The following is a 22,925-nucleotide window of genomic DNA, read 5'->3' as shown; positions in this document are numbered from 1 at the left end:
CTAGACTAGAGTAGGGGAAAGACTAGAAATAGTAAGACCACTTAGCGTTATTTTCCACAATCCAGGTGAGAGCTGGTGGTGGCCTGTAAGTGGCAGTGACCATGACAAAAAAAAATGGATGGATTCCTGAGATATTTAGGAGACAGCATTAACAGTGCTTAGCAAATTAATGAGTTAAACTGTTCATATTCTCATCTCTGCTACTGTCTCAATAGTTGCATTGGGCAAATGAGTAGAGCTCAGCCCTGCCAGGTCTGAATTTGGAGAGCTACCAGAAGATAGGTGTTGGGGTCAGTTCTGAGGATCCTTCAAAAAGGTGAGTTTTGACTGTTGAGCATCTTTCCCATAAACATACTGACAAGTCTCCTAGAAAAGGGGCCAGTGGAAAAAGTGTATAGTGGGGATCAAGGTATCCTTGGGGATGACAGTTGACAGATCAGCACTGTTGTAGCAGTGGGGCCAGCACTGGCCCACAGCAAACTCTTTGAGTCTGGAATTGGCTAAATTGGATGCCTGACAGCTTCAAACTCAGAAGCAGAGCCTGCATCTCAAACAGAAGAGGGGGAATTGTCTAAATGCTTCAATTTTTGTAATTGAAGCAATTGCACATCATTTTACATGCCAGCTTGCTGACAGGATAACCAGTTTGAGCTGAGTGTGGGAATTCAATTATATATCTTCTGTTTGCATCTTTGAAAGAAAACCACCTGACTGGCCTGTCAAACATCCAGCATGTTTGCCTGTTGGAAATGGTTATCTCTTCCTGACACAGGAAATGTCTCTGCAGAAGAGAAACCTATTATATTTTACAAAGCTAGCATAACCCTATCACAAAACTTGACAAAGAAAGCATAGAAAAAGAAAACCACAGACCAATTTTATCTATGAATATAAATGCAAAATTCCTAAATAAAATACAAGCATATGAAATATGGCAGTGTAACACTAGAGGCTTTTCCATTAAAAATTGAAACAAGGCAGTATGTCCACTATGACCTTAATTATTTAACATTACTCTGAAATGTCTGGCCAATGCAATAAGACAAGAAACATAAATAAATAAAGTATATAATTGTTGAAAAGGAAGTAGCAACATTTCTCATTATTTTCGTATATCTACCTAGAAAATCCAAGCAAATGAACTGAAAAAAATCTTAGCATTCATAAGAGTTAATTAATTCCTCATCTAGGCATTTAATCTGAAGAAATAGTCAGAGAGCAGAGCTTTATAATAGAGTCTCCTTCCAGCATTATTTTTATAAGGGCATGATCAAATATATTATTTTAGATCCAGGTGATGAAATATGCAACCATTGAAACTTATCCTTTGAAGAATATTTAATAACAGGGGGAAATGCTCACACATCATGAGAATAAGAATAAAATACAAGTCTAAATACAATGTGATTCCTCTTTTGTAAAATAAGTAAATATGTATATATACATATTTGCATAGAAAATATACTGGAAGGATGGAATATAGAAATGGTATTACAGTTATCACTGGGTAGGAGTTTTTCAACTTTTATAGAATTTACATGAATCAGTCTCACAAATTACACTATATATATACTATAAAATACACTATTACAAAATTAGGGGATTAGGTCAGATGATGTCAAAGATCCCTGCCAATCTGTTTCTGGCATAGATATGACAATTTTCTATGAAAATTTGACACTTCAAAACGGAAAAGGATCTGTGATCTTATTATCCCCTGTCAATCTGTGTCAAGCTGTCACACAATAACAGCAACTAACTTCTCTCAGAGATTCTGGAGAGCTGGGCTTCCTGGACACAGACTCTAACCTTCAACCTTATTATCCACAAAGACTTTTCTTTCCTAGCCCAAGCTGGAGCCCAATTTGTTACCCAACTCATTGTTTGCCATATTTGCTGTCTTCCCTGGGCCCCTCTCACCAACACTTATCAAAACCACATAGCACGACCCCATCTGAGATGAGCTTTCCAGGTTGGCTTATCCTCCAGCATCACTATATAGAGAACCACTTGGATTCCCAGCTCAGGACCCTCCCCTGGGACATCCACCAAATGTAGGGTTCTATATTTACATGGGACCTCCTTTGATAGATTCCTTATCTGAATTTTTCTTTGTAGTGGACCACAGCAGACCCAACATAGACATCAACCTAGCCAACCAATACTAGGGCTTTAGTCCAAAAGATCTACTCTAGTAGAAATATTTTACCTACTGAAGGTGGCCTGGAGTGGGAAGCCCTTGGGTATTTACTGAGCCCAGTAACTTTAGAGAAAACTGAGAGTCAAATCTAGAGATAGTAGCTGTGAATGTCCCATCCACAGAATAACAGCAAAACCATCAAGGATATGGAAGAGTCAGAAATTATGCAGAGAAGCCAGGACACAGCTACAAAGTCCTTGCGAGAGCCAAGACTCAACTTCAGTCATTAGCTGTGGACATGTTGTGATGGATTGAAACAAAAGACATGGGAACACAAACTCAAATGCCCTTAGAGTCCTGGCAGTAATCTAAAAGAGTGAAGCAGGCCAGCTGGAGAATACATGCCTCATTCAAAGATGGGCAGCCACTGGGTGGGAATGTTGACCCATTGCTACCCAATCTGTTCATTTTTTTTTTTTAAATAAAAGCTAGGCCTCCAAATTTCTGTGTGAAATGCTTCAATTTTTAAATGTTGCCAACTAATGTTTTGAATGTTATATAAGTCAAACAAAACACATTTGCAGACTTGATCAGGTCAAAGGAGCACAATTCATGATTTCTGACTAAAAGGTACAAAGTTGGAAGGGGGTTAGGGCTTGATTTTTATAACATTGGCTTATCTTCAACGTTCCCCAACTAAGAAGCTTTCCTTTATAGGAGTGTGAGAAAGGAGGAATTATGCTTTCATTTGCTCTGAATAATGATCTATCGTGCTCCAGGTTGTTGCAAGGTGGAAACTGTCACCCACACAGCCTGAGCCCCACCTATTCCCCCTGTACCTAGACATCTGGTCAGTTCCCAAGGATTGAATATGCATGCCTAGGGAAACCAATTTTGAGGGACTTAGAGGTACAACAGTAGTGACTAAAGAAATCGGAATGCTATCACACTTCTAATAGGGTCTGACCCATTGATAGCTTCTATGATCTGTTTCTACCCATAGAATATTCCTGAAACTAACAGTGTGGGGTTTTTTTTCCCACACCAACAACCAATATTCCAACTCTCAAGGCATCAGCTGGGTGTCCTAGAATTTAATTCAACTGTGACACTAACCACCTGGAATTAGCATCAGTTAAGGGCCCACAAGTTAAGGGCTCAGCCTCAAAGACTGCCCCCACTTCAGATGCTAGTTGCACCAGGACTTTTGATGAACTGGGTATAAATTCAGGGAGTTCCCCCAACCCCATCTTCAGGTTCAATAATTTTCTAAAACAGCTCCCAGAACTCAGGAAAGCACTTTTCTTACATTTACTACTTTATTACAAAGGATACAGCTGTAGAGCCAAATGAACAGAGTATACAGAGCAAGGTCTGGAAGGGTCCTGAGAGCAGGATCTTCTGTCCCATGAAGTTGAGGTGCACCACCTTCCCAGCACTTAGGCGCATTCTAACTAACTCTGAAGCTCTCTGAACCCCATAGTTTAGAATTTTTTAATGGAGGTTTCACTACATAGGCATGATTGATTAGATGACTGGCCATTGGTGATTAACTCAATCTCCAGCCCCCTCCCCTCCCTGGAGGTTTTCTAACCACACTTTGGTCTTTCTGGCCACTGGCCCCCAATCCTGAAGCTATTTAGGAACCCCAGCCACCAGTCATCTGATTAGCATACAAAAGGACACTCTTATCACAATGGAGACTCCAAGGGTCTTAGAAGCTCTTGAGTCAGAAAGACCAAATATTTATAATAAAACATGCTCCTATCATCCCCTATCACTTGGAGGGTTTTAGGAGCTCTGTACCAGGAACTGGGGACAAAAACCAAATAGATGTTTCTTATTACATCACAATATCACTAGAGCTAATCTGTTGGACTAGCTCTAATTGATCATTGTCTATTAATATGGATCTCCAGAGAGTGTAAACTGATCCAAGTTAGAGAGACAGATGGTTGGATGTCCTCATTGAGAACTGTGGGTTTGTCAACTTTTAAAATTCCCTGCCTAACCCAAGGTTTCAAATGTGCATTGCCCAATGCTTGCTCCATAATTTATTTCAGAGACCTTCTGATCTTTTCTTGGAAGCTTAAGAAGTACAAAGCATATATCTCTATGTTGTTGGCATGGGTAACCTAAAAAAATACATGTTTCACCTGACAACATTTCCTCCAAAAAAGGAAACAAAAGTCAGGATATGATCAAAGAAATCATCAATTTCTCCAAAACTAAAGGACTTGAATTTCCAGATTAAAATACCCTTCTGGTGCCCAGCACAAGGAATGAAGACTCACATCAAAGCATATTTTGATGGCATTTCAGAATAACAGATAAAGAGAAGATCCTTCCAGGAGGAAAAATAGGTTGTATATTAAGATATGAAAATTACAATGACATCTGGAACCCAGAACACCCTAGAGAAATACTTTTAAAGCCTGAGGAGAAATAATTTCTAACCTACAATTTCTAGCTAAACTAGAAATTTATTTGTGAAAGTAAAGTCAGTTTTAAATATTCAGGATCTCAAAAAAATTTACCTTCATTTCACATATTCTCAGAATTTACTAAAGAAAATACACCAAGGAAAAAGAAGACATAAAACTCACGAAAAAGGTGACGCAACAGAAGACATCAAGGAAGTTTCCAGAATGGTGGTGAAGATTCAGGATAACATCTGTACAGATGGCCTAAGGAGTGACAATCAAAACCGGAGTAGGAGGATGGAAAGTTCCAGGGGTCACAAACACACAAGAGTCTGGAAGCTTATCTAACACAGTTGATGACACTAAGTGAGTTTTGAGAATTTGTTGAATAATTTGGAAAGAAAAACTAAGCAAATAAATAAAAAAAGAGGCAACTATTAACTCCTGGAAAAATAAAAAGTAAGGAACTATAATCACAGGACCACCTTATGGTCCATCAGAAAACAGTATTTTCATAACCATAATAATGTAAAAACTATTTAACATAAAATTTTGATATAACCACATTAAGAGAGTGAGGGAAGGGGAAGAGGAAGGCAATAAGGCAGGGATTGGAGTGGTGTAAGAAAGCTAAATTCTCATGTCCCATAGTGGAAAGCCAAAGCTTATTTTTTTAAATTAAGATTCCTTAAAAATCAAGAAATGGCAGCTTAAGTGTATAATTTACAAATATGAAGGTATAAATTAGAAGACCTGAGAGTTTAAAGTAATTGCCTCTCATAAACTAGTCTCAAAGGAGGTAAAACTGAGCAGTAACTGCAGTTCTTTGTTAAAATACATGACTTTTTAAATTATGCATGTGTATTGCATTGATAAAAAATTTTAAATTAAGTTTTAAAAGATATTTGAAAAAGGAATATAGTCTTTCTTACATTATGATTTTCAATTATTACCTAAAACCATCTCTACTGGTAGCAAATATCCCACAGTTTATTCCAACACTTGTCAAGACCCCTGAAGCCCTAGGTCTATCACTAACCTTCCTGCCTTTCTGCCTTTCACTGACATGCTCATAATAAACAGCTTCCTTCTAAAACTATCCCTCCTTCATCTGGGAAGGAATTAAGGGAGGGATGTTGGAAGAGAAATGCAAAATAGGACCAGCTAGGCAAGATAACAAGAATGCTGATTTAACTTTAAAAACAGCCAAGCCAAGGGATGTGTATAAAACTGTGGCAGAGATTGCTAGTTGCCAAAAAGTATCCATTCTTCCCTCCTTTAGCAATAGAACTTGATTTTTTTAAGTTAATTAATTTTTTTACTGAAGTATAGTTGATTTACAATGTTGTGTTAATTTCTGCTGTACAGCAAAGTGGCTCAGTTATACACATATATACATTCTTTTTCATATTCTTTTCCATTATGATTTATCCCAGGATATTGAATATAGTTCCCTGTGCTATACAGTAGGACCCTGTTATTTATCCATTTTATATGTAATAGTTTGCATCTTCTAATCCCAAATTCCTAATCCCTCCCTCCCCCACTCTCCCTCCCCCTTTGTGACCACAAGTCTGTTCTCTATGTCTGTGAGTCTGTTTGTTTTGTAGATAGGTTTATTTGTGCCATATTTTAGATTCCATATATAAGTTATATCATATGGTGTATGTCTTTCTCTTTCTGACTTACTTCACTTAGTATGTGTATGATCAGGCCACTCAACATGGTTGCTCTCTTGCTCTCTGTACATCCTGTGCCCAACCAGTGCCTGCTTCACCTATATCTTATGCAGCTAGAGATTGTTCTTATCAAAGGGGCAGTGAGGGATGTGCCCCTCTGCTGGTTTCCCTGGTAACTAATGAGCCCACCTGACGTTAACGACTCCTATAACTGGCAATCTCCCCACACCCCGCCAGGAGTGAAGTCTGCCACCATATCCTGCCTGCAGTGCCTGCACTGGGATGTCCCTCCAGGACCTTGCATCATACGCATAAGACACCCCAACCATTAAATCATTGATGTCTCTGTTGCTGACTCCAGGCTCTTTCTTCAGTCTTGAAGCTGGGCAGCACAGGCCTAGTAGGCCTGTGGGGTACAGCCCACCAGTATGATAATCTCTAGTTGCAACCATGTTCCTACAAATGGCATTATTTCACAGAACTCTATTTCGAGTGGCAATGCATTCTTTTTTTTTTTTTTTTTAGCTGCGTCAGGTCTTAGTTGCAACACGCGGGGTCTTCTTTGAGGTGTATGGACTCTTTCATTGCGGTACACGGGCTCCTCTCTAGTTGTGGCGTGCAGGGTTTTTTCTCACTCTAGTTGTGGCGTGCAGTCTCCAGGGCGCATGAGCTCTGTAATTGTGGCGCGCAGGTTCCAGAGTGCACGGGCTCTGTAGTTTGTGGCACGCAGGCTCTCTCGTTGAGGTGCGTGAGCTCAGTAGCTGTGGCCATGGGCTTAGTTCCCTGACCAGGGATGGAACGCACATCTCCTGCATTGTAAGGTGGATTCTTTACTGCTGGACCACCAGGGAAGTCCCGGCAATGCATTCTTAAAGGACTACTTTGCCCCGCCTCCCTTGAGGCTAGATGTGACCATATGATTGCATTCTAGTCAATGAAATGTAAATGGAAGTGTGGGTTGGATTTCCAGGAAGGCTGCTTAGAGGAAGCTGACTCAGATGGGCCATCCACCCATTTGTCTTCCTTTTTCTCCTTCTTCCTGGCTAGTGATGATTAGAGCTCCAGCAGGCATCTTTGACCATGAGATGCCGTTGATAATAAAAGCCACACACTGGAATGGCTTATATGTACCAGACAGATAAAAGGAGCTGGATCAATAATGAAGATGCCTCTCCAGACTTGAGTGTTGGCCTCCTGACTTCTTTTACATGGGAGAGAAATTAACTTCTCTTTTTAAATCAGTTTTAATTTTAGTTTCCTGATACATGCAGCCAAACCTAATCTTAACTGATACAGAAATTATATAAAGCGTATGTTTAATTCTGCTATAAATATCTCCAAAGGGACTGTATTCCTTTAAAAATTGTATTTCTAAATAAATCTTTCTGGGAGACTCCTAATATGTGAACTCAAGCTGGCTGCTAAGGAAAACTATCACAGAAATATACAATGTATCAACAATCTCTTCTGTGAACACTAAGTTCATTGGAAAAGGTGATTGAAGTAGGGGAAAAAAACTGAGGCAAGTAAATAAAGCAGGGGGAAAATTCTCTTCCCATGTGTAAAAGAGAGGAAATAAGCTTTTGACATTGTAGGGAAGAAGAAATGCTGTGTTCTGCATAAGCAGGGGCTCCTGTATTTTTCTTTCTCCTGGAAGCTTTGATCTTAAGGTCTCTGAAAAGAGATTAGAGAAGGAAAGACAGGTAGTGAAAGTGTCAAGGATCTGCTGACTGAGTAAGGAAGTTTCAGGCAGTTAGAGAGGGAAATCTCACTACTGTGCTCAAAGCTGTGAAGACCTGAGAAGAAGAAGAAGAAAAAGAAAAAAACCAAACACCTGGGAAGGGAGCCGATGAAGGCTATTGGGAGCCTTTGGTAACTATATTGCCTGTTTGATGGAAATCTGAGTTAGTCCTGGGAGGCCTGGACACCAAGTAAGGATTCATAGTGAATTATAATGCTAGCTTCTCCGTCAGGATTGCCCTATTACTCAGATCAAATGAACATAGCTCACTATCATCACCTAGTGGAAATATACCTAAATTACAGGAACAAACTGGTGGAGAGGTTTAATTTACACAGTACATTCCTTTCACTGCTCTCAGTTAATGTGCTGTGTTCAACATGGCAACCAAGTTCAGCTATTGCCTATCCAGATAACAATATTCATTTTGTTTAAAGTTATGTTTATTGTTGTTATACGTATGACACAATTACAGCTTACAAAGGGCTTTTGTACACATTATCTTATGCAATTAGCACAGCATACCTGTAAAGTTATCAGGAAGGTAAGACGCAGAAGGTTAAATGATAAGCTAAAATCTCACTTAAAAGGATACATCTTGTGTTTTTAACTTTGGACATATAATTTAGTGCTCACTCCCACTAGTTGATGCTGAGTCAGAACTAAATATGGAGGATTGCGATTTTATGTTTCATTGATCAGGAATTAGCTTTCCTCCAAAGTGATGTGTAGAGATGAACCAGGAGAGAAAATAAACCCCATCAGAGGTGACTTCCTTGGGATGTTAGTGATAATGAAGTATAGGCTTCATTACTGACAGGTTAAGTTTGTCTGAGAAAAGCAAAAGTCATATTTCTGTCTGCTGTTCCTCTGCTGGAGCAAGTCCACAATACTGGTTAAATCCTCAGTCTATCCTTTTCTTTGGTCATTTAGTTTAAGAATATTATTTTTATAAAAATGAGAACTATCTTGTCCATCACTGCTCACAGAAGAACTGCTGAAATTTCTAGTCATTTCAAAATCATTTGTCTACTTTTTCAACCCTCATCCAAGTCAAATGTATCATGAATTCTGGCAGCTGGAAGCAATCTCAGAAGGACTGACCATCAGGATTTGATTCAGAGCTAGTTACATATGTCAGCACCATAGTTTATAAAGTATCTTCATGTGCTCTATGTACTTTATTTATTTATTTTTTGCTGTACGCGGGCCCCTCACTGCTGCGGCCTCTCCCGCCACGGAGCACAGGCTCCAGACGTGCAGGCCCAGTGGCCACGGCTCACGGGCCCAGCCGCCCCGCAGCACGCGGGATCCTCCCGGACTGCGGCACGAACCCACGCCCCCCGCATCGGCAGGCGGACTCCCAACCCCTGCGCCACCAGGGAAGCCTGCTCTATGTACTTTGAGCCTTAAAATAATCCAGCATCACAGCCATTAACATTATCCTCAATCTGTATCTAAGAAAACCAAAACTGAGAGGGTTAATTGTCTTAAAACAGAAAGTAATGGAGCTGGAAATTAAACCCAGGCGGATTTTTTACCCCAAACTGCAAGCTTATTCTACAACACTATATTGAATTAAAATGTCTACCTAGTCTCTGTATAAAATCAGTTAGAGCAGATTGATTAACCACAATGAAGAGAAGGAATACTTTTTATTTACTCACGTTATATAAACTATATCAGAGATTTAAAAAGTGAGTCCTTAAAGGCTTGAATCACCACAAAATACATAGAATTACTATTCTTACTATATAAAGAGCTTTTAAAAATCAAGAAAATATTCTAATTCCGTAATATAAAAAAGCAAAGATCATGAATAGGTAATTTGTGTAAGAAAAATATAAATAAATATGAATATTCAACAGCACTGATCATCAAAGACATTTTAGGGACATGTAGTCATCTTTCACCTTTAGAGTCTAACTACTAACTGAGGAATTGGCCAAGGTCTATAAAACCAGCAGGTACTCAGCATGGGAAGGTGTAAATCCTCCCATAAACTATCAGTGGGAGTGTAAACTGACACACTGATTCTGGAAGTATGAAATATTCTGGAAATATGTGGTAATATGGGTCAAAAGAGTCCAAAAACGTTCATACCAAGGAACTTGGGATTAATATTAGCAGCCCTAATCAAACTTCTCAGTAAATTTTGAAAACTCCCAGTACACCACAAACTAGGATTGACAATTAAGTTACTATCATTGTAAGGGAAAACTAGCCAGTAAGTATTAGACCCACAAATCTGGATTTAAAATCACAGTGGTGGACCAACTGTCCTAAGCTGACAACAGAGTCTCCAAGCTGTAACTGACAATTAAATGTGGACATTTGGAAAGAATGGGAAGACTGCTGGCACACAGTTGAGAAGACAAAGCACTGAGTTGTCTCATTAAATCCTATTAGGAAAGGGTTACATCTGGAAAATACTTAGACAATCTTTACCACGAAGATTCTAAAAATATAAATATTAAAATGGATGGGGGTGAAAGCCCATTCTTAGCACATTTATACATGTTCTACACCTTATGATCATGAATTGCATACTGGCTAGTTTATTAGAAGTTCCCTAAGACATCATGATTTCAAAGGTTGTTGTCTTCTTCCAAATGTAACCCCCAATCCTGAGACTATACATAGGTCTACCTTGGGAAATTTTTTTGTTGTAATGTTTATTATGTGAAAAGTTTATTCACCCAGAAGTTGCAATGTAGTATCAGCATTATAATAATAGACTCACTCTCTATGACCTCATTGACTTTACTTGTAACATCATTTGTTTTAAGTGGCTTAACGTGACTTACGAATCAGAAAACATCAAGACATATGTGTTTACTTCCTTCCATAGACCTAGTGGAGGGGAGGGAGGGAATTCTAGCAGTTTTATTTCTAGAAAAGTCAGGTAAATTTAAGTTTTATCCATATATTATAAGAGGTATGGAAGATTTCTGAAAAGGATTTACTGCCATTATCAGAAGAAATTTTGGAGAATGGCCACCAACTTTTTTTTTTTTTTTTTTTTTTTTTTATTTTTTTGCCACCAACTTTTAAGTGGCCAGGAAGGCAGGGCTATGGCTACACAAACACCTCAAGTGTAGTCAGTCATTCAGGGTATAGGCTGCCAAAGCACAAGTAACTCACCAATCTTTGCAAATGTAAAGCTGAAGCCAATCACACACTTGTGTTTCACATATGGCATTGACACCTAAGTTCAAACCACTGTATTATAACCAAGGTAAGCTTCAACTTCCTCAGGAGACACTCTTATGACCAAAGCAATAAAGTTCTGTCCCACTGTGGAATTTGCTTTGGGGTGTCCTAGGTATTCCTTACCAAAATACCTCAACATTTACATGGTTACATTAGAAGTCCCTAGGTAAATCTAATATGATGCTGCTCACCACCTTAACCACAATTAATTAGTTCACATCTGAGTACTTGACCCAACTGTGTCAATCAGAATATTTCCTCTTGGAAATTGGAAATAGGATTAAGACTCCCATCTCTGATGACTGCTCTCTAAATGGAGAAGACCTACTGGCAGTGATTATTTCCAATCCTGTATGTGTTGTCTGCTGTTGTGTAAAATATTAACCCAAAACTTAGTTTCTAGGAATCAAGAATTCAGAAGGGGCTTAGCTGTATGGTTCTGGCTCAGAGTGTCTCCTGAGGTTACAGTCAGGATGTCGACTGGACCTGCAGCATCTGAAGGTTTGACTGGGGCTGAAGAATCCACTTCCAAGATGACTCACTCACATGCATGTTGGTGGGAGGCCTCAGTTCCTTACCACATGGACCTCTCCACAGGGCTATTGACATGACATGAAATGACATGATGTCCTCAGAACAAGTGATCCAGGAGAGAGAGGAGTGAGGAAGACACAATACCTTTTTGGTCCTAGCCTCAGCAGTTACAAACCGTCATTCTGCCACATTCTGTTCATTCAAAGCAAGCCACTAAGTCCAGCCCACACACAAGGGGAGGGGGATTAGGGTCCACCTTTTGAGGAAAGAATTGGAGGGCATATCTCCAAAACCCCCACAGAAGTATATATGCAGAGAGAAACAGAAGTGAGTAAATGAGAGAGAAGTCCGCCAGGTTTCTGGACTATAGCTCATTTCTGAGACCGGCTGCACTTGGGTTTTATAAAACACCACTGTTTTTTTGTGTTTTTTTTGCGATACGCGGGCCTCTCACTGTTGTGGCCTCTCCCGTTGCGGGGCACAGGCTCTGGACGCGCAGGCTCAGTGGCCATGGCTCACGGGCCCAGCCGCTCTGCGGCATGTGGGATCTTCCCGGACCGGGGCACGAACCCGTGTCCCCTGCATCGGCAGGCAGACTCTCAACCACTGTGCCACCAGGGAAGCCCACCACTGTATTTTTAAAGACAGATTTTCTTCCTTAAGTTATCTTGAGTTGGTTTTAATTACTTTTCAACCAACACAATCATAATCACTACATGGATTCCTCCAATTAAAAACTTTGATTCTTCTGATGATTCTGCTTCAGCTACTTTGCTCACTCACCCAGAGACCTGGGCACTGATTTTTCACAATGGAAAACCCCAAAGTCTTTTATCACTCTCCTAGATGATCCCACCTACCAAAAACTGAAATAACTATGGGTGCCCTTCTCCCAGTCCTGCCCCTGCCCTGTTCTGAATGCTGCCTCGTACTATAAGAAGGGAGAGAAGATAAAACAAGAAACCAGAATGGAAGATTCTCCAGAGCATGTTTGGTCTGGACAGTAAGTATATGGGATTTCTGTTTTTTTAAAATTTGTATTGGAGTACAGTTGATTTACAATGTTGTATTAGTTTCAGGTGTACGGCAAAGTGAATTATCCACTCCTTTTTAGATTCTTTTCCCATATAGGTCATTACAGAGTAATGAGAAGAGTTCCCTCTTCTATACAGTAGGTCCTTATTAGTTATCTATTTTATACATAGTAGTGTGTATATGTCCATCCCAATCTCCCAATTTATCCCTGTCCCCCTTTCCCCCCTGTAACCAACAGTTTGTTTTTTACATCTGTGACTCTATTTCTGTTAAGTCAATAAGTTCATTTGTACCAGTTTTTTGGATTCCACATATAAGTGATACATATGATATTTGTCTTTCTCTGTCTGACTTACTTCACTCAGTATGACAATCTCTAGGTCCAACCATGTTGCTGCAAATGGCATTATTTCATTCTTCTTTATGGCTGAGTAATATTCCATTGAGTATACAGCATTTCTGAGAAGGACATCTGCCTGAAAGTTTGAGTTCAAAGTCAACTGCTACTGAAGCCAACAAAAAAATTAATGTCTAATGAATGACCTTAGTCTTTTGCTAAAAGTTTCTCTCTTTACCCAGCCTCAACTATCTGGGCAATACTTCATAAAATACATTGCCCAGGAAAAGAAGGGAGTCTCCAAAACCTCCAACCAGAAAAAAATGATTAAAAAGATAGCAGTACATAACTGATATAAGAGCAAACCCTCCCCTATTACTTACCTGTCAAGGGGTTATAGGCCCTGTGGTGACAGATGAAGTAAATTGGAGATTAAGGCTTTGTTAGTGCTTGTTTTGTACTGCCCAAGGCAGAGAGATGTTTCTGGTGGGTGCCAGGATTTTGCTGACTGGGGAGGTCCAGTACAGGATGGATTGGGAAAAACATCACACTCTTTCCAAGTGATTGAGAAATATTTCTCAAGACGGAAGGAAAGAAAAGGAACCAATATTCACAGATACCCTCTGTTGTGGTTGGCACTTTGCTAAGTACTTTTATAATTGCCCACAGACTTAGAGTGTGTATTCATAGTAGATCCTGGGGAGCACAACCAAGATCTCTTCAAAGCCAGTCAGCCCAGCTGGGAATACAGGCTACTGGAGGCTCACAGCTGTACCTCTTACTAGAAACTGCCCTAAGTTATAGGGAACTACATCACCCAACGTTATACACCATCCCAGGGGATGACATTTGGCTGATGATTGTTTGGATCAAGCGTTCAAAGGCTCAGCACCTCTCTCTCAATTTGGGACTCTGAAGGCTGTCCCAGCTCAAGATCTCGTCCGAGTTCCAGAGGCCTCAGTTGCTACCATATTATAGGTCAGCTTACTCCTCTGCCCACTTTCTTAAAAGTGTATCTCCCCAGTAAACCTCTGCTTGCAACTTTCCATCTCAGAGTTTTCTTCCAAGGATCCAACCTAAAGCAGTACTATTATCTCTATTATCCAGATGACAAAGCTGAACTTCAGAGAGTTTTATTGACATGACTGTGGTCTTATAGCTAATGCTGGAGCTCTGATTTGACCTGAGACTGTCTTATTCTAAAGTCATATTGTGGGCTTCCCTGGTGGCGCAGTGGTTGGGAATCCGCCTGCCAATGGAGGGGACATGGGTTTGAGCCCTGGTCCGGGAAGATCCCACGTGCCACGGAGCAACTAAGTCCGTGTGCCACAACTACTGAGCCTGCGCTCTAGAGTCCGTGAGCCACAACTACTGAGCCCACGTGCCACAACTACTGAAGTCCATGCGCCTAGAGCCCATGCTCCGCAACAAGAGAAGGCACTGCGATGAGGAGCCCGCGCGCCCACTTGCCGCGACTAGAGGAAGCCTGCGCGCAGCAACGAAGACCCAATGCAGCCAAAAATAAATAAATAAAATAAAATAAATAAAATAAATTCTACACATATATCATTGTAACGATATATTAAAAAATAATAATAAAGTCATATTGTTCCCAGATGGAATTTCCACCAATCATACATTTAATATCTTTTTCCGTTTTTCAACTACTTTAGTGCCTGGAAGGGCATCCTAAAGATTTTACCTGAAAATTCTTACCATTTGCAACGGTTTGCCTACCTCATTGCAATAGTTAGTACAAATTTGGTTTGTGTATTAGCCTTAGTGTGTCTAGACAATGTGAGCCTGTCTCTAACGGAATGCCATTTTAGGGGAACGGATAAAGCAGTTTGTCACTTTGAGGTCTTGCTTGAGAATTTGCCCACCACTACTGTAGCTGCCCCAGCTTTCTATGTCATTTTGCTTAGTACACTATATGTTCTGCAGCTTTTCCAGCAAGACCAAAGCAAACCTCTGTGCTCTCAATTGCAGTAAGTTATCTCTGGGTACCTTAGGTAAACGAAGAAGGAGCAGCTCCAAAGCCGAAGAGGGAGACGTGTGAAGAGGGATGTCCAGCTTCAAATTCTGCCAGCCCAGCCCATCAGGGTTGTAGGCAATGGGGATCAGGTCTAGTGGTGTCTGGGGAGCCACAGACACAAGGAGAGTTGCATCTCCAGACTTTGAATTTCTAATGCAGTGACCAGCAGTGATTTATTAGACTGACCTCATGGATCTATATCAGACAAACCTCACTTTCACATTAGGATCAACAATCCCAGGAATTGCTTAATATTAGAGAAAAATATATACTTTTTATGGCTGCCTTTGTGAATCTCATACAACCAATGACAGAAAAATAGTTAAGTTTTCTGTAATAGAAGATGGAAAGAGATTCTCTGGTCTTATCTCCATTTTAAAGTCTCTTGATTCTTTTGGTTTATTTTTATTTTTAAATTACAAAAACTAATATGGCAATGGCCAATTGTATAATAAAGCAGAAGAATATAAACTAATAAGTAAAAGTTCTCTTTTAATTCTTTTCCAAAGCCACTCCTCCAAGATATTACCACCAGTAACAGTTTGAAGTATGGTCTTCCAGGCTTTTTTCCATGCTTTTTCAAACGTGCATATGTATATTACATACAAAAGTGGACATATATACCTACACACACACACACACACACACACACACACATAGTTGTAACATAAATATGATTATGTTATACAAATTGTTCAGTATCTTCTGTTATTTAAAACAATGCAGTAGACTTTCTCATGTAATTAATGTAATCCAATATCACATAATTATTAACAACAATAATAATACTGGTGAGAAGTATACTGTGAATAGACACTGTTTCAAGCACTTTCCATCTATTAACACATTTACCCTCATGTTTGGTTTATAGATGAGAAAACTGGGGACCCTAGAGATGTTATTAAACTTGCCTAAGGGCACATAGTCAGTGAGTGAAAGAGTTGGGATTTGAATCCAGGCAGTTTGCCTCCAGAACACTGTTCTTATCATTGAGTCAGGGACATCTCTCTAATCAATCACATCAGGGAATTGTGAGAAGATGCCCTGTGTGCTCCTAAGGCAGGGGAGCTACTCACCGCAAAGCCTATCACCAAAGCCTGAGATTCCTAGATGCCCATTTCATAGAACTGGAAGCCTGAATGGATACCAGTTTCCTCTCAGTAGAGTTGGCATGCCACACATTGCAACAGGAAAGGTCCATGAGACTGAGTCTCAGAAATAAAAGCTGAGAAAAAATCCTAGTGCCTCTATTTATTGTAGTCTTTAAAGACAAGCAAACACAAAAAAATTGGATGTTACTTTGGATTTTATTATGATTTGGAGAAGAAATGGAGTATAAGAAATTTTTAAGATTGAAAACACAGTGGGCATTTAGCAAATGGTGGGTGGATGATGGGTGGATGATGGATGGATGGATGGATGGTTGTTTGGATGGATGGAGGAATGAAAAAATGGACACATGAAAGAAACAAAGAGCAGCTGAAGAAGCTGGCTTGGGTCCTAGAAATGAGCCTGAGTCTTAACCCTTGAAAGGGTTGTCCCTGGCCCACGTCCAGAATTCTGTTCCAACAACCCTCGTGTATTTCTGATTTGGGAATTTGGTTTTGGTCCCACACAGGTTTCCTGACCACTGAGTCTCAAAGTCATTTTTCTTCCAGCCAGTTCCCTTTTCTGTCTTTCTCTTCTTTCCCACTAAACTTCTTTCTGGTTTTCTTCTATTTCTTCAATCTTCCTTTATTACTTTTGTTCGATTTTCTTATTTTCATTTAAAGTGTAGTATTTACTCAATATAACTAGTGAAACAATGCAAAAGATATATAAATGAGTGTCTCTTAATGCTCCCTTTCTATTCCTGCCTTTCTGAGATAACCAACATCAACAGCCTGGTGTACATATTTCCACCTCTACTCACACTCATAAAAACATACACAAACATATACTCACATGTAGAAAAGGTCATTGAGGTATTCGAGTTCCAAAAATAGAATCATATTATACACCTTGCTTTACAACTCTTTTCTCCCTAAATATATCACAAAGACCCCTCCAGGTCAGTAGACCTAGATATAACTTATTTTTGTTGTTGTTGTTAAACTTGTTTTTTTAATAAATTACTACACAGTAAAATTGACCTTTTGGTGAGTATACGTTCTGTGAATTTTAGCACATCTATGCATTCATATAACCACGGCCACAGTAAGGATATATAACATTTCCATCACCTCGGAAAGTTCCCTCATACTCCTTAGTAGTCACGTCCTCCTCCCACCCCTAATCCCTGTCAACCACTACTCTGTTTGCCAACATTACAGTTTATGGGAGGTCTTTGCATATTAGGAATATTAATACTTTTTCTGTCACATGTGTTATTAAAAAAAAATTCCCCAGCCTATAGTTTGGCCTTTGATTTTGTTTTGTTCTTTTGCCATATGTTTGGTTTTGTTTTTAATGTAGTCAATGGGTCTATCTTTTTCTTTGTGGGTTCTGGGTTTACAGTCTTGTTTGGTTGGAAAGTCATCCTCTATCCAAGTTTTTTTTAACGTTTTACACATTTTTCTCCCAATATTTATTTTCCTTAACATGTACAAACACCTTAAGAGTTAACTATTATCATTTCCATTCCTCTCTTACAGATGAGGGGCCTGGGGCTTGGAGGGATGACATCACCTGCCCAAAGATGCCCATAAAGGAAGGTGCAAAGCAGTGATTTGGACCCCAGTGGTCCCACACAGAGGCCAGGGGCTTAACTTCCAAGCTTACCCCCTCCTTTATCATCTCCAAGTCAGAGGCCAAACTGTCCTTAGGGAGTGTTGTCCTTGATCTTCTACACAGACTGAGAAAACAAATCTTTACAAATAAGTGACAAAGCAAAAGTGGTGGGAATAAGAGCCCACTGCTGCTCAGGGATGCACCCAGCATCTCTGATGTCAAAACCACAGCTTTGGAAGGTAACAGTGAGTATAGGAACTGTGCAAGGCCAGTGGGGAGAGAAAGGGTAGCTATTTGCTTTGGAGTTTGGGGGAAACCATGTACACAGTGGAAACAGCACAAAGTTTAGAATCAGACAAACCTGGGAGAATGCCTCTTACTAGCCTGAGTGAGCCAGGTCAGGTTACTTAATCTTTCTGAGCTCTAGCTCTCTCACCTATAAAATGACAATAATAGTATCTGTCTCTCAGAGATGTTATGATCTTCAAAGAGATATTTGTCATGAGGCCTGGCATATAGTAGGTGATTATAAAATGTACTTTTCCCTGCCCTCTAATGCAAACACTGAGCCAAGCCCAAGAGAGGGCAGCCAATCTTGCCAACTACAATTTTCACAAGGATAAGGAAGCAGAGTTGTGTATCCAAAAAGCACAGGGACCAGTAGACCAAATAGGCATACATCCTTTAGGCATAATATTACCTAATGTTTACATAGTGCTTGCCATGTGCCCGGTACTTTGTCAACTCATTTAATCTTTGTGACAACCCTATAACCTAGGTACTATTATTATTCACACTTACAGTTAAAGAAACTGAGTCACAGAGAGGTTAGTTAACTTGCTCAAGATCATATAGTCAGTAAATGGAAGAGCTGGGATTTGAACACAGGGAGTCTGGTTCCAGCATCCATACTCTAGCCAAAGTGCCATGCTATGTACAGTATTCTATATTACATCATACTACACCACATCATACCACACCATACCATACTATACCATATGTCTATCCAAAAGCAATACCAGAGACTCGTGATTAGCTAAGGATGATAAATTGAGTGAACTGGGGAAAATGGGCTAGCTGACGTATGAGCTGAGAATGAGAACTGGGTGTTGAGGTCTTCAGTAAACTTGAGCAAAGATTATTCTGTGGCCTGCTATCCTGCTGAGAGTCTAAAGTGTGCCATTTCATTTCAAGCTATGTGAAAGACCACTCCTTCTGACAGCTTCCTCTGGAGCAGACCCAGCATCTGTCAGGGTGTTTTGTAAGCAAGCTGCAGAAATCAGCTCTAGCTAATTTAATAAAAAGGGAATTTAGTAGAAGGATTTATGGAGAAGCTCAGAAAATTGAAGGAAAAACTGAATAACCAGAGAAAATGTGAATTGGAACCACTCTGCATGTCAAGGTATCAAGAACTAGTGACTAATCTCTGGACCCCACCATGAAGATGAGTAGAGTCCAGACATTTCCCATCCCGTTACTCTTCTCAAGATTCCAGAAAGAGGGCATCTGATTGGGCCAGCCTGGGGCTTGTGCCCACCTGTGGCCAGAGGAGGAAGTGGTATTAAGAAGCTGCTGCTGATAGCCCACATTGTCTTGCTCACCTGAGTTTGCCTGTAATTCTCGTAGACAGTTGCCAGCCCAGTTAACAGCATCTCATCTCAAGATCCTGAATCTCTCTTCTACTCTCAAACAACAGAGAGAGAAGTTGGAAGATTCCACCCGCCCCCCATCCCTAGCCTCCAGGGGGATGGCTCTGAGGCATGTCTCAAGCAGGACTGGTCCTCATCACCCAAAGTGGTAATCCACTCATTAGCATATCCTGTACTGGTTTTTGTCCCTTTCCTATTCTCATTTTCCCCTCTTTCTTAAAAACTGCTTCTAAAATCACCTTCCAGGGACTTACCCGGTGGCGCAATGGTTAAGAATCCGCCTGCCAATGCAGGGGACATGGGTTTGAGCCTTGGTCCGGGAAGATCCCACATGCCATGGAGCAACTAAGCCTGTGTACCACAACTACTGAGCCTGCGCTCTAGAGCCTATGAGCCACAACTACTGTGCCCGTGTGCCACAACTACTGAAGCCCACGTGCCTAGAGCCTGTGCTCCGCCACAAGAGAAGCCACCGCAATGAGAAGCCCGTGCACCGCAATGAAGAGCAGCCCCCGCTCGCCGCAACTAGAGAAAGCCCGCGCACAGCAACGAAGACCCAACGCAGACAAAAATAAAATAAATTTTAAAATAAAATAAAATCACCTTCCAAATAAACTACCTGCACTTGAGTCATTTACCTAGGGTCTGTTTTGGCAGAAACCCAAATTAAGACAAATACCTCATTTGACAGTCCCATGATATGGTTTACAGTGCAGGGAAAGTAGTTTTCCCCCCAAAAAGCAGGGTGCTATCACCAAAAGAAAACATGCTGGACAGAAAAACAAAAGATTCCCAGCTCAAGCAGGTAGATCTTAGCTTTCTCTCTACAGAATCCCACTTTAGAATCATCACCCAAAGCTTTGTCTGCCCAACATAGTCAATGTGAATCAATTCCTCTTCAAAATCCTCAAGGCCAGAGCCGAGATACTCAGACAAAGGAAAGTCCTACTCAGACACTTTAATGCACAACGAGAAGGCCCTGGAGACCTGTAAATCAGGTAGCATTACTGTTGTCATGGACAATAAGTGGGAATGTATCTGTCCATCTCATCCTCTGTGATGAGTAGGTATAAAATTGCTCCTTGTCACCATGCAGACCCTTAGATCATTCTGCAGCATGTCCTGGGTACTTAGTAGACTGGTGATTTTTCAGCCTGATAGCCCTCACTGATGGCCATTCAAAGCACAGAATACACTTAAGAATTCATGACAATAAGAAAAAGGCCATAAAATCAGGACCCAAGGGAGCAAACTCTGAAATCCTTAGGAATTCAGCAGGAATCTGTCTTGGCTCCTGACTGATTATTCAACACATAGAAGCTGAGGCTGCTAATGAGACTCCTGAAGAAGCCTCAGACCTATTCCAGAAAGTATTCAGAGTGCCCACTACTTACCTGGATCATATATGGCCTTTAGTGTACAGAAATGTTAATGCCCCTTGCCCCAAAGAGCTCCATACAGACCTATAAACGAACAGTTATGGCACCTGCAATATGCATTTACTCAATGAATATTTATTGAGTTATATTTATGTTATATTTATATTAATTTCTTGCTCACACACCTATGGGTAGTGGGCTTTGGCTGATCTAAGCTGAGTTCGATTCAGGTGTGCTGAACTTGTCTCTCCTTTTTTTTGGGATGAGCTGGACTCTTAAGGCATTTTTATCCTGTAGTAATGCCAAGAATGCAAGAAGGCCAGTCCAAATACACATGTACCTTCCAACCCTGTGCCTGTATCATGTCCACTAACATCCCAACGGTCAGAGTAACAAGGTCAAGAGACAGGAAAGTGCACCCCACCCATCATGAGGCCATGACAAATGGATGAATACTATTACAAGGGAGATGAAAAATAGAGGGCAGGACTTCCCTGGTGGTGAAGTGGTTAAGAATTCACCTGCCAAGGTAGGGGACATGGGTTTGATCCCTGGTCTGGGAAGACCCCACATGCCACAGAGCAACTAAGCCCGTGCGCTGCAACTACTGAGCCTGTGCTCTAGAGACCGAAAGCCACAACTACTGAAGCCCGTGTGCCACAACTATTGAAGCCTGCGCACCTAGAGCCCGTGCTCCACAACAAGAGAAGCCACCGCAATGAGAAGCCTGTGCACTGCAACGAAGAGTAGCCCCCACTCGCTGCAACTAGAGAAAGCCCACATGCGGCAACGAAGACCCAACGCAGCCAAAAATAATAAATAAAAAGAAAGAAAGAAAGAAAAATAGAGGGCCAATAATTCAATTCATTGCAGCCTGAATGACAAGAAACAGGCAGCCTCGTGACGATCAAAGGAAAGGAGCTCTGTATGGAACCATGCACAGATAACAGAAAGAGGGAACAGCTAGGATAAGGGCTAGAGAAACACACCAGATGGGCACCTAATCCAGTTTACAGAGGTCTATGTGGGCTTTCATATCTCATAAAGGTTTCTCCTACACTCCCTACCCTAATAAAGACCTACCCTCAAAGAGAATGAGACTGAGCTATAGATGTCCAACTGCTGGACAAAGGAATCCAAGGGCTAATATTCTGTTTCTTTTTCTTTATTCTGAGACCACTGCCATACCTCGGATGACATTGGTGGCCATCAAAGAACAACTTCAAGCAAGGAAGAAAACAGTTTCAAGCAAGTGGCTGGAGCAGAAACCAAGATTATAAGAACATGGTTCCTACCTAAAAAATGTGTAGATATTTCCTCTGAAATTCACTAGAGATGAAAAATGAGAAAGAAAGAAGAGAGGGTAGAAGAATGTACCATTCCAACCTCAGGGCATTTGCACGTGCTTTTCCTTCTACCTGGAATGTTTTTCCACCAGATCTCCCAGAGCTGAATCCTCCTTATCATTCAGATCTCAATTCAACTGTCACCTCCTCAGAAAGATTTACCCTGACATCTCTCTCCCCATCTAAAACATCCCTGTCCCACCCCACATCACTCTCTAGCACAGACTATTTTCTTCATTGCATTTATTCATATCTGTATTTGTGTTTTAATTTTTGTTTGTTGACTTGCTTATTATCTGTCCTCCCCTCTAGAGTAGGTTTAAGTACTTTTGTTCTGTCTTGTTCACTGTGCCCCCACTGCCTTCAGTGGTGCCAGGGACTTGGTAGGTGTTCAAAATAGTTGTTGAATAGATAAACTGATGGATGAATCAATGAATAACTGGAAATAGTGAAGAAGAGGAGAAAGTGGTAAGATAAAAGAGAATAATATAGAAAAAATGAGAAGTAATAGAAAAAAAAAGAATGTGGAAAAATTGTGAAGAGCAAAGAAAGCAGGTAAGGAAAGAGGAAAAGAACTTCAGAAGGAAATTGCAGAGGGAACAAAAGAGTTAAAATCTGCAGCTGCTGTCCAGATGCTTGGTGTCTGAACAGGATGATCAAGGGGAATAGTGCTGAACAGGGTCTTGCATCTCATCTCATCCCTTT

Source organism: Monodon monoceros, unplaced genomic scaffold (genome assembly GCF_005190385.1).
Source record: "Monodon monoceros isolate NGI ecotype Baffin Bay Population unplaced genomic scaffold, NGI_Narwhal_1 Super_Scaffold_13, whole genome shotgun sequence".
Taxonomy (NCBI): domain Eukaryota; kingdom Metazoa; phylum Chordata; class Mammalia; order Artiodactyla; family Monodontidae; genus Monodon; species Monodon monoceros.
This window is presented reverse-complemented; position numbering follows the sequence as displayed.